Source organism: Crocodylus porosus, unplaced genomic scaffold (genome assembly GCF_001723895.1).
Source record: "Crocodylus porosus isolate Cpor-Errol unplaced genomic scaffold, CroPor_comp1, whole genome shotgun sequence".
Classification (NCBI taxonomy): domain Eukaryota; kingdom Metazoa; phylum Chordata; order Crocodylia; family Crocodylidae; genus Crocodylus; species Crocodylus porosus.
This window is the reverse complement of record NW_017728921.1, coordinates 13535690-13549160: the sequence shown is the minus strand read 5'-3', so window position 1 is coordinate 13549160 and position 13471 is coordinate 13535690. Positions and strand designations below refer to the sequence as shown.

The following is a 13471-nucleotide window of genomic DNA, read 5'->3' as shown; positions in this document are numbered from 1 at the left end:
GGGGGGGGGGGGTGCATCCTATGTGTGGATGCCTTTTGCCCATTCTAGAAAATCCGTGTGTTAATCACCATTGCACCAATGATAGCTGTGGAATCTCTAGGCAAGCATAAAAATGCATTCGAGGCCTTTTTGTGCTTATCGGACTGAATATTTGTACAGGGTAAGAATAAATTATTCACCACAGTGATTCAGAAAGGATGCCATAATAGTCCTTAGGTAATAAGTTTTCCAAGCTTCTGAGTCACCTATGTGTAAAACAATTAGAGCTCATTTTTTGCCAAGAACGTTGTCTTTTTGTTGTATTCCAGTAAAGCCTTTTCAGTCTAACACACACACTTCACAATGCCAACTTTCAGGCTCTTGTGTCACTGGGAAATTCTCAGTTGATTAACTTCCATTCAACCCTAGCCAAGAGCATTAGAACGTGCATTAAGCTGACATTCCATTATCCGTGAACAGCACCCTAACTAATCAATTTCAAACAATCAATGAAGTTTATTATGAAGGCCCAGAACACAATACTGAGACCGCATCTTTGAACTAATCATGACATACAATCGCTGGGAGAAAAATATTCATGGAAATTTCATGGAAGACTACAGCTTCCTTCCAGGTGAGAACATGTTCTTTCGAAATCTTGTAGTTACTCATCAGACACAATGCTAGGGCTGAAAAAAGGGGCTTGCCATGTAAATAATGCTCTAAATTTTGCACCAAGCAGAGTGCACTTGATAGGCATTTTTCAGTATCCTTAAAAGATAATAAATCAACTTTTACATTCAATCTGCCTCTCTCCGCCTGGTCTGTTTCATACCATAGCTAAGAATGAAGTTGAGAGGAAGTGGTGCACATAGGACAAGGAGAAGCACAGGCATGGAAGGCTGCCTAAACTTGCACGCACCTTTTTACGGGATCTTTGGAGAGAGGCAGCGTGAGCTTGAAATATATTTATCTGTAAATTTACAGCTGAGCTGACAGACTTAAAAGAAAAAAAAGAATGCATTTAAATAAACCTATGTTTCTAAAGTAAGGGTGTTTTTAAGGCAGAACTCCTTTGCATGGCTCTGAGATAGTCCCCAAAAGATAATGAATCATGTTAAAAATTCAGGCTTAGTAAAATCAGCTGATTATTGCCACTCTTTCATAACAGGACATCTTAAAATTTTAAGCATCTGTTTCCCTGATGAAAAGTGCCTGAGGGGGATTCTGATCTCCGTTCAGACTGTGATGACCTGGCTAAGCAGGAAACTACTATTTTCAGCAGCTCCCTCATTACTGACTTGTCTTCTTCCAGGAAGGACACACAGGCACATCCCCTTCTCCTAGTCAGTAGTGGGATCAAGGCACCGACTCTAATGAAAGACCTTGATCCAGGAAATAACCTTACTCACGGGGAGGGGCAAGCTCATGACAAAACTGGGAACATCAGGGAAGCCAAATACAAAGGAAACTGCTAGGGGAGTACAGCAAAGCCCTCCCAAGGGAAAAGTAGGAACTGCTATTGTTTTACACTAAAATGCAAGTGTTTTAGCCTCTGGTATTTTTGGCTTCTGCCAACGTCAGAAGAGCACTCCTTTCATTTAGCCGCAATTCCAAGTCATTTCAGGACCCACCACAACTAGTGCCTGTAGGACCTAGCCAACTGAGTGCCTCTTCTGCTTGCCTCAGAGTCATTACACTCAGAGTATTACCTTAGAGACTGGTGTACCACAGTGCTGAGTACTGTAGCAGCTACAACAGTCACTATTTGCAGAAGATTCCTCTCTACCACAATGTCCTAAGTTGCTGAGGCATGCACATAAGCTATGCACATGCAGGAGAAAAATATATCTGCAGTTATGGTCTTGAAGATGGAACAATCCAGATGGATATAAAAAGTCTGCCATTTCCCCTGAGGGAGGTTATTTCCTGGATCAAGATCTTTCATTAGAGATTGTGCCTTGTTCCCACTACTGGTCCAAAGGAGATATGCCTGTGTGTTCGTTCTGGAAGAAAACAAAACATTATATCCATCTGGATTGTTAACTTTATCTATATCTATCTCTCTCTCTCAAATTCAGTGAGAAGTTTTGAGCCAAAAGACTCATTAGCACTGTTGGGACAGCATTTTGATAGCATCTTCAATAAACTATTTTACAATAATGTTGCAAGAACAGGCAATCAGCACAATCTCATCATCTAAACTTTGGTTTGTATTAGAAAAATAAACAAGCAGCACAGCAGAAGGTGCCCTGCTTATACAAAAAGACACATGCATGTTGTATATGCCATATCCAGCCTCAACAATCAAGGTCTACCTTCAATGGGAGGGGCAGAAGTTAAAAACGGAGCCCAAGAAAAGGACAAGAATGATAGTTGCAGTAGCAGTTGCTAAGCAAGGTGACCAAGCCTAGCCTGTGCATGACGCATACAAGAGTATGAATTGATTGGGGGGAAAAGTGGAAAATTAAGCAGGTAACTGGGAACTGAAGGACAAAGGAAGATATCATTAGGGGAACATGGAAGACCTGTGGACTCTGATAGACAAGGTGTGGAGAATCTGAAGCGGGGTGGGGGCAGCAATTGGATCAGGGAATTTATGTAGAAGGGTACTCCCTGTGCAAACCCTACATACACTTAATGCATTTCTGTGCATGTTGTCTACAGGTTCCCTGAAACATTTTGACTGGCCAGTGGTAGGCATGTCACACTTCAGTATGCTGGCTTCTTCCAGAAGTCTTCATCGCCTGCATTCTTTGGACAACGCTCACAAGCAACTTTTCATCTGCCACATCTCATACCATGCTGAAAACACTGTAAAGTGACTGGTGGAAGTATTGCTATCATTGCTGAAGCAACGATAATATGGAAGCAGTTGAAGCCACCTTCAGCCTCACAGCTAGGCTGCTGGGCACCCTGCCTGCTTGCACTTAAGCCCGGAGAGAACAGGCTTTGGTCAGTCTGCCATTCATGCACAGACATTTGACTGGGCCAAGCCGTACCCTTACTCACCTGCTCCCTCCATGGGGAGGAATGATTTAACTCTGACTATAGTGCCCTCTATCCATTGTAAAGAGGGAAAGAATAACCCACACAGCAGTTTCACGGACAGCAAGGGGAAGCCTTCATGGTAGTCCAGCTTCTGAGACGCTTCCTGCCAAAGCAAGTTTCACTTAGAGCAGCAATTCTCAACGGAAGAATGCCACGGTACCTTGTGAAGCCACAAGAGCCTCTCGAGTGTTGTGTGGTATCACTCAATATTAACACTGTTAGATATGCAGATGCCTACATGTGATTCACAGGATAAACCCAAAGGCCGCATCCCCACAAGCAAGAACGTGCGCTTTGTGGTGCCTCAGAGGTTTGAGGCACTGCAAAATGCATACAGCACACGTGAAAAGGTTCTTCTCACCGAATACTTGCAGCACAGAGCCAAAATTAGATACCAAGAAATCCCAGTTTCTAAAAAACATGATTAAAAAAACCAAAATGGGGCGGTGCATGTGGCTGCAGTATGTGCTGCTGAAACTGGAGCCTAGCCAGCCAGAGCTGTACTCGGCTGCTGCCAAGCTCCACGCACCCAGACCAATGCCGCTGCAGCCTGGGAGGCCCCAGGGCCTAGGTAAGGCTGCCCAGGTGCTGGCCCCAGCCATCCCTACCCCACGAGGCAACTTGCCAGGAGCCAGAGTGCACATGCAGGAGAGTTCCCCGGGAACATGCAGCAGTGGCACAACTATGTGCCACTGCTTTTTGTCCCCAGGGAAGCACATGCGTGTGCTCGCTGGGACACACCCAGAGGCTTCAAATAGAAATCCAGAGCATCAAAACTATTCTGCCGTGTTGTGGTCTTCCTGAGTTCTTTGCCACAGAAGAATTGCTTCTAGTATTTTTCTGATGTTAAACAACTGGTGAAAGCTAACAGCTGGCATTTTTTGAGGGGGGGCCTTGAGTCTAAAAAAAAAAAAGAAAAATATTGAGAACCACTGCATTAGACTGAACAGAGGATAGAAGCTGAAAAAGCAGAAAAAAACCATACCTAACTTCACTGAGGGGCAAAACAATGCATTTAGAAACTGAAAGGCCAGGCATAGTTTTCCCTTTCTGGCCACTCATACAAGCAGGAAAAAAAACACAAAAAAGCAAACATGAGCATTTTGTACTCGCAGGGTCTGAGACTTTTCACGTAAAGCTCTGAAATGTTTCCCCGACACGGAGAATCAAAAGTTAGGACTGCTTTTCAGACCAGCAAGTGACACCTCTTCTGCTGTAGCTGCTGCGTGTTGCCTTCTTTTCCCCCCAGTGCAGTTGGTCACCAGACTTGGTGCTGTGAAGAGCATGCTACTGGATGGCTTCATCAGCAACAGGGGTAGACGTTCCTGCTGGGTAAGACTCCCAGCTCTGCAGAACTGGCACCAGGTCTTTGTGCTGCTTAAGAATTGCTCAAATATGTTTTGGGTTTTGTTGGGTTGTTTTTTTTTTAAACAAGTGTTTTAAATCTAATAAAAAAAACAAGGGAAGGCACCTTAGTAAAAATGGACACAAAACCCACAGTGCAGGAGCTTCACTTTCAGACTCCTCCTTCAGAAAAAATAAACTAAAAAGCCCCATGTCAGAGAAGGATCTCAGCACTTTGTAGATATTCCAGACACAGGAGAAAGAAGAAAAATAAAGACATTAATATGAAGGCAACAACGAACTGCAGTGCAGTGCAATTAAGGTACCTTACCGTCACATCAACATGCACACTACATGCTCTTCATGTCAGATGAGAAACGTGAAGTTGGAATTATTCAGACCCACTGGAACAGAAAGCAACCATCAGTTCCAGGAACAAGCGGAAACATTTCTGCACTTGAACAGCTTCGGTCACGTATAAAAAAAATACAGAACTCTTTCTGTCCCTTTAAATGCTACAAATTTCACAGGGAGCATTTCCCAACAATGATCCTCCTACACTTGGCTAAATAATTTGTTGCCATTCCAAATGCCTCTGGAAACATCAGCAGGATCTGCATACCACAATTAAAAGCTGGCGAGTGCTCGACCACAGTGTTGAACTACCAAATGATTTTTGTCCTCCAATTATCGTAGAGCCACTACCTCCCAAAAACACTGCTCCGGCTCTCCATTCACCAACTGGCAGGGCTGGAACTTTGGAACAGTTGTAGCCATGTACTGCACTGTCTTCATGTAACACATGACATTGCAAAGTTACTGTGTGCCCTGCAAATCAAATTTAGCTCAATTTGCGGGGACAGCAAGAGTTGTCTTAAGTCGTCTAGATCGTCAAGACCCTTCCCCACACAGCCACAAAAGCACCATCTCTTGCAATGTTCCTGACTCTGGCAGTCAAAGGGAATGAATGAGAACATGGGCCACTAAGTGAGTTCACTCAGTGCTTTCTGTCTGCATCCGTCACCACTGCTGGGTCAGAGGCTCCCAACAAACCAGGACAGCTCTGTAATAATCTCAGCATTCAATACTGTGTTTTACATAGTTAGAAGCAGAAAAAAAAGTATGTGAAAACGATACGATATATCCATATGTGGGTATGTCAAACCTTCCTTCCCCACTCCATGGGACATTTTTATGCTGGTATAGCATATCGCTATTTTGCACACCAGTGCCCAGGGCCAGGGCTGGCAGGGCTCAGGGTGGGGTGGCAGGAGCCCGTGGCCAGCAAGCAAGTGGGGAGGAATGGTGGCAGCAGCAAGAAGGGGCAGGTGAGCAGGGGCATGAGCATGAGGCCTGGGCTGGAGGGGTGGCGGGAGTGCAGGGCCCCGGGTGGCAGGACCCAGGCGGGTTGTCCCCTGCTCTAGGCTGCAGTGGGGCCGAGCCAGTGGAGCCCCGCCTGCCCCTGGGCTGCAGCCCATGCCCAGTCCTGGTCACACACTCACCCGCAGGGCATGAAAGCCATCCTGAGCCTGTAGCGATCCGGCGGCGGCAGACAGTTCCAGTGTCAGGTACCCTGGAGGGTGCCCCCACTAAGCAGTGCAGGGTGTGGGTGGTAGTGGGTGGGTGGCCCCACTGCTTCCCACATGCCAGCCGGAGACCTGCTGTGTGGGGTCTGGGCCGGCAAGTTGTGAAGAACCAATTATATTTATTCACATTAAATCCTATGGGGAACTAGGTTTTACTTAACGCTGTTTCATTTAGCACTCTGTTTTTCTGGGACCAATTAAGAAAGTTACGCGGGGGTTGCCTGTAACCTGTTTTCATTGAGCAGACTAACCGCCCCATGTAACTTGTAGCACTGTAAATTTACCCCAGATCTGTCCCAGGGTAACACAACACCAGTTTTAGTAAATTAGCTGTAAATGAGTCTACTCATTTAGTAAATGAGTCTGGAGCTAAGTACACACACATTCAGGAAGTTAAACTGGGTTCAGAATGGCTGTCTGATTTAAACTTAGCACATCCCAGTGCTGACCTTACACTTACAGACCCAGTCTCAGTGACTGGCAATCAGCTGAAACTCATAACTGTACAGAAGTTGCATTCACACAAACCAGTCTAAAATTGCAGAACCTGGCTTAAGATAAACCTGGATCAGTGTAGTATCAGATTTCTTCAATATACATCAAACTGGAGCGTGGAACTTCTGCACACTTTCCTTGCACAGCCCTGGGGCTGGGAAAACCCAGCCACTGGTCCCAGCCATGGGGCTACTCTTTTCATGCCTTCCCCGCCACCCCCATGGGAGAAGGAGCAGGAGGGATGGGGGTACAGGTTTCCCATCAAGGTCAGGGGGCTAAAAGTAGCCCCTGATCTCACAAAGATCCCCCACAGACCCCATAAACCCCTCTGATCCCACCAGACACTCCTGGACTCCAGCAAACCCCACGGATTGCACCTGTTCCCTGCCCACCGGTGGGTCTCACCTGCCCCCTCCACCCCTTCTAGGTCACACCTCCCCCCCATTCCTTGGCAGGCCCCTGATCCACTCCAGCCTGCTGGATCCCCAGACCCCCTGCAAGCCCCCACATTCCAACTTACTGGATACTGGGTAGCCATTTTGAACCAATTTAACATCTGCCTAATGCCCCCAAATGTCTGTACTTGGCCCATGTGTCCTTTCCTTTACTAAAGTGTAAAGGTGGGCCATGCAGGTATAAAAGTGTTGTACATCCAGGAGTTACGCCTTATCAGAGTCATTGCTCCAACATGAAGTTTGTGCCACTATTGGGACAAAGATTCACATACAATACTACTTTGGAAATAAAAGTATACTCAAACAGTACCAACTAAGCATGAAATGATACATAAATGTAGCATCCATTATGGTACAAAAAGCCCTGACCCTTGCACTTTTTCTGTCATTAGAAGACTCCATAATTTTGACTTTATTATGGCTCCATTATCATATGAGTTTAACTCCATTATCATATCAGCCCTCCATTATCATATCAGCCCTACTTTTCCCCTGGGAACATCTAAATGTAAGAAATATGAACATTAGAAGGATAACAAGCAAGCCAAAAATCTGAGTTCTGTGCATCCATGGCAATTGTGATCCAATTTCAGCTTTGGATAGTGGAAGTGAAACATTTCATTTAATGAATGAAGATTGATGGATCTGTATCATTTGCACAAAATTAAAGGTTTCCATCCTGAACTCCCAATGACCTCACAACAAAAGCATCAACACTGATCCGATAGGGCCAGATATCCCAAAGGCAATCCATTAAACCCTACTGGGTTGATGGTCCATGAAATAGAGTCTCTTAAGGGGCAAAATGGCCTTGACATGACAGATACTCAAGACCATGAAGGACTCATCACGAAATCAGCATTTAGCAATTTTTTGCTTAACATAAACACCACCGTTATCTTCTTCAGAACTCTGCAGCAGCTACTACTGCCTGATAGAAATAAAAATGTTTTATAATATGACAAAGATATATTTTCATTGAGCGTGTTTATTCTTTTAAAAAGTTGCTGAAGGAACATAAAATGGAATACAGCTTCAAAAAATGCTTTGTCCTAATTTTTGTGGGTTAAACCACAAACCTATTTTGGGGCTGAAAAATCAAGATTAATCTCCCTTTAATTCACAGTGTCACCGAACACAAAAGTCGGACTTCTTAGCCTGAATTTTCTGGATTAGCTCTGTAAGACTTTAGCAGTTCTGTACCCTAGTTTTCTTTAGCACTGGTAAAACTAGAGCTAAAATTATCTGCATCACTCCCTACTTAAAACATTCCATTTTAATTTAAAAGGCACTTAAAACAGTCCTGAAAGATGTACACACTTTCCTTTCTAAGTTGAAGCAAAAACTATTCCCATTAGCTTCTGGGACAATGGTGACATCCAAGATTTCCACACTCATGAAAGAGAAAAAGTCACTCTTAATGGTTAAACTGGCTGATAAAGAGCCAGGCAGGAACCTTATCAAGCATAGAGTCTCATTTTATTTGCCAGTCTAGATAAAGGAGGCAGAATACAAGAAGGATGTACACAATATTTCATTTTCATTCATCTGCACCTGTTCCTAGGAAGTCCAAAAGGCTGGTGTTCAAAGCATCTATTTCTTACTCTGTTGGAGTAGAAAGCTATTTCACATGCTAATAAAATCATAACCAGAAAATATACCACCTGCATTTTCCCAATTCAGCAAATGGATTTTTCCTTCCCTCTTCCACTCTTCACATACACCTTCTACATATTTTGTGCGTGCAGAACCGACAGCCTTCCTAACTACAGAAGAAACAAACTATCCTTTTAGGATTCTCAGAGCAGACTGGCTAAAGCAAACTATTATCAGCTTGAGAATCTGCAAAGTTTATTTGTAACTTATAAATGGATCAAGAGAACCATGGAACAAAAATTTAACCACCATTTCACAATCAATTAAGTCAAATTAAATTTCCCTAAGCAAAAACAAAAGCCTAGTCATGTGGAAACTGTAAATAGTCTGGTTGAAAAGACCACAAACAGGGGACTATGCCAGCTATTAAAACCTGAAAGTGGATGCGCCTTACAATTGTTTTCTTTGAAGCTGCTCACTCAAACTTCCTCCTACACCCACAAAAGAAACACAACTTTACTATTTCCCATACATCTGGGGTTTACATGGCAAAATATTTAGTAAAGCCCTAGCTAGGAAATTTATGAGTTAGGATCACCAGTAAAAGAATATAGAAAGGTTTGCCCTTATAAATCTTCTGGTGCAGAACAGAATAACCATAGCCAGATTCAGATATTTATTCAAGTTACTGAAAATTAATGTTGGCACCTGACTCAACACGTTCAGGTTTGACCAATTTGGCCTATAATTTAATTTTTATTTTTGATCTAAGCCAGGGTTTTTCAACCTTTTTTAAGAAATCCCCCTTCTGGTGGCAGCGGCCAAATGCAGAACGGGGGAGGGAGGCTGCCACGCAGCTGCTACTGCCGCCAGCCACCGCTGCCACGCTCCGCGTCCCCACGGCTGGTGGCTCCACAGGCTGCTGACGGGCCTCACACCCAGCCAATCACACGCCGCATATCAGCAGCCCGCAGAGCCACACACAGACCAGCTGTGGGAACCCCTAACCTAAGCTTTCAAAAGCTAAACATGCACATCTGTTGGAAAAAGAAGAGAGAATCATCTAAGAACAATGATGGATAACAGAGGACATATGCTTTGATTGTGTTTGTACAGTCCTTAATCACAATGGGTCAATGACAAAGACTCTTACACATCTCAATAATACACATCACAAACAATAATGCTTTTGTTAAATATAAATACGTTACAAAAAAGTCTCCTAGAAAGGATGATGTGGGGAGAGATCACACGTGGGGTTAGGTAGGTTTAAACAGGTAAAGTTGGTAAAAGCTGAGCTGTATGTAACTGAAGACACCTTTTAATACTAAATGAAGCAGAGAGGCCTGAGAAACACAAAAATCAAAATTAATCTTAAGGTCTTTTGCAGCCATGTTAACAAGGCACACTGCGAAACCTAGCACTGTGTATGTTTATCTAAACAGTTAATAAATCATCCCATATAGAAAGAAAGCATGTCCTATCCTTAAGAAGACACCACCTGAATTCAGGCCCCAATCACTGGAGCTTAAGCATATTTTAAGTACTTTGCTGAACTGGTATCTCAGGCTACATGTTATATATATTATGTAAAAAATGTACACCATACATAATTGTACACTGAAACACATTTACATAATGTTACACATATTTACACATTGTCTGTCATATTTATGCTTAATCATGCAATAAATTTACACCAGCCACACGTGCAAAGTAAGGTTGGCCACAAGCACAAAGTAATTATCACAATTAACTGGTTAATCATGCAATAACTTTAGAGCAGCCACACAGGCAAAGCAATTATCATACTATAAAAATTACTGTCCAGCTATACAAGAGCCAACCAGCTACAAAGCAAGTGCTTGAAAACATGTATGAACTCTATAGCTGGTTTTTATCCAGATTTCATTTGGCTGTGGCAGGGCCCTCAGAGATTTCCCTATCTTATACGCTCCACAGGCAGCACTTAGTACACAATTTACATCAGACATTCTTGGCCCAGTTTTCAAAAAGAGGGAAGCGTTACCTAGATGTAAAAATGACCAAGAGTCGATAATGGACGAGTCAAGCCAGGGACTGAGAAAGATGTGATTATATCAACTTCAGCTTAGGTCTGAAACACAGAACCGCGGGGAGGCTTTTATCTCATAGGGGGGAGAAGACAGACTTGGAAAGATAAATAAAAATCAATCTCTGTTTTGCTTCAAATCACATAAAACAAATAAGCAGCCTTCTACAGCAGCTCATAATTTGTAACACAACCTAGATAGTCTTTCAACCATCTAAATTTAGGAATAAACTCCAGATTTTCTAGGTTACGCCTAAGATTTTGCTGATTTTTTTTGGCTTGTTCAGAGCAACATTTTTCAAGGTTTCAGGCCAATGGCCATCACCTAAAAATAGCATCCAAAAATATGCTGGGAAAAATATCTTTGCCACTGAAATTGTGGAGAATAAGCTTTCTGTTTATAAGTATGAAGCATTAAGTATACATATGAATTTCTCTCACTGCACTCTTTCCACCTGATAGGCACCAACTATGAAAACCAAGGATTTTAGCATTCATACCTGCAAACAACTATGAATGCAAGAATAACTATCATCTATCTCCAGGACTTAAAACAGCTACCATTATTTTCTCACAGCGGCACAAGACAATCAGTAAGAACAAAGGCAGGAATTTTCCGTTTTCCCTCAAGACGGGCAGAGGCAGATAAAAAGGACACTTTAATACAGTCCATCGACTGGATGCCTACTAATTTCACAACACAATTTCCCCCAGAAATAACGAACTGTGATTTGAAAGAAGGGAAGTCCCAGTGGGATGGTACACCCACACTCTTGAACAAAACACATCTGAGGGAAATTTAGATCAGTACTTAGAAGCCTAACTTTGTGAACCAGGAGATGCAATTCTTAGCTACACTGAACACCTCGGTTAAGTACAGGTATTTGGGGAGGTGAAATTAGGGTCAAAATGGCTGCCTGATTTAAACTTAGCTCATCCCGGTGCCGACCTTACATTTACAGACCTGGTCTCAGTGACCGGCGCGCGCGCGTGATCAGAGGGCAGGAAAGCAGGCCTTATCATGAGAGGCTGAGAGCAATGGGGCTATTCGGCCTGGAAAAGCGCAGGCTCAGGGGCAATCTGGTGGCCACCTGTAAGTTTATCAGGAGTGCTCATCAGGATTTGGGGGAACGGCTGTTCACCAGAGCGCCCCAAGGGATGACAAGATCGAACGGTCACAAACTCCGCCACGACTGGTTCAGGCTCGATGTAAGAGAGAATTTCTTCACTGTCCGAGCCCCCAGGATTTGGGACAGACTGCCACTGGAGGCGGTTCAAGCACCTACATTGAACACCTTCAAAACACATTTGGATGCTTATCTTGCTGGGATCCTATGACCCCAGCTGACTTCCTGCCCCTGGGGCAGGGGGCTGGACTCGATGATCCTCCGGGGTCCCTTCTAGCCTAAATGTCTATGAAAAACCCATCTAAACCTGTAACTGGACATTAGTTCCAAACATACAACCCAGTTTAAGAACTGCAGATCCCAATTTAGATCAACCTGGATCTATGCAGTATCAGAATCATCCAATTTAGGTCAAACCAGTGCGTGGAACTGGTCCACTTCCCCTGCGCAGCCCCGGGGCTGGGGAAACCCAGCCACCGGCCTCAGCCCTGGGCCTGCTCTTTTCACCACCCCACTCCTGCACTGGGCTATTTTTTACTCCGCTGCCCCTTCTTTCCCTTTCCCCTCTGCCAGCCAACCCTCTCAATCCCCATCCCAAAAGGCACTCTGGACAGCTGCTTTTATCAGCGTTTCCCGCTGCTGGAGCTGAGTAAGTGCTGGTGCAGGGAGCAGCAGGAGGGATGGGGGTGTAGGTTCGCTGCAAGGACCTCACCCCACCCGTGGCTCATGCTGGCTCCCCACCCCACCCTTGGGTTGTGCCTTCTCCCTATCCCACCTGCGGATCATGCCTGTCCTCCATCCCCCAGCGGGCTCTCAATCCCCTCCAGCCTGCTGGAGCCCCCAACCCCCGCCTAGTCCCCACCCTATTCTGACTTACCTGATATTGGGCAGCCATTTTGATCTGATTTAGCTTCCCCCTAATGCCGCCGAATCTCTGTACTTAGCCATATACATGGTAGTACTTTCCAGCTGTTAATAAACATAATATTCACCTGTGCCTGTTTGCTCCAAGTTTAAAGCTATGAAGTTTCCCAGGTAAATATATCCCTTCTCTTTCTGATATATCCTATGTGCTTTTAAGCAAAGGTGAAAAAAAAAAAAAAAATATATCGTCTGAAAGCTCTGGTCCAACAGTCAGATTCCTCTAAAGCCTTAATAATAAGGTTGTCCCTTAGATAATCTCAAGGTTATATTCATTTCCTTCATTGAAGAGCACTGTATCTAGTATATCTAGCATATTTCTACCTTAGCTCAGTCACAATAAATTTGATAGTGTTGACAACAGACCTCACTTCTGGAGTATATTTTCACTCTGCCAAGTGAGCAGCAACTCTTTCAACAATGAATTTTAAAAGCCAGTGCATGTACACATGTGTACATACAATGGATCACAGTACTCACACTCCTATATCTCCTTCATAGTTTCATAGTTAGTAAGGTCGGAAGGAACCTGAGCAGATATCAAGCCTGACCCCCTGCCATGGGCAGGAAAAGATGCTGGGGTCAAATGATCCTGGCTAGGTGACTCTCTAGCCTCCTTCTGAAGACCCCCAGGGTAGAAGCAAGCACCACTTCCCTAGCTGCCCTGACAGTGAAGTAGCGCCTCCTAATGTCCAGCCTGAACCTACTCTCAGTCAACTTATGGCCGTTATTCCTAACTACTCCTGGTAGTGCTTGGGGGAATAGGGTCTCTCCCGCTCCCCATTGGTCCCCCTTGGTAAGTTTATAGACAGCCACCAGATCCCCTCTCAGCCTTCTCTTGTGGAG

General features: G+C 44.3%; 1 protein-coding gene across 11 annotated transcripts in view; it reads right to left on the bottom strand.

Annotated features, from left to right (window-relative positions):
* ARVCF (armadillo repeat gene deleted in velocardiofacial syndrome) overlaps nt 1-13471 on the bottom strand; it is a 263050-nt gene that overhangs the window by 191697 nt on the left and 57882 nt on the right. The window contains exon 1 of one of the 11 annotated variants that reach the window (XM_019539033.1): nt 4706-4816. The exons of the other annotated variants lie outside the window; for them this stretch is intronic. The gene's annotated coding sequence lies outside the window, so the exon portion shown is untranslated. Of the gene's footprint in view, nt 1-4705; nt 4817-13471 lie in introns of those variants that run through there. 11 annotated transcript variants of the gene reach the window in all.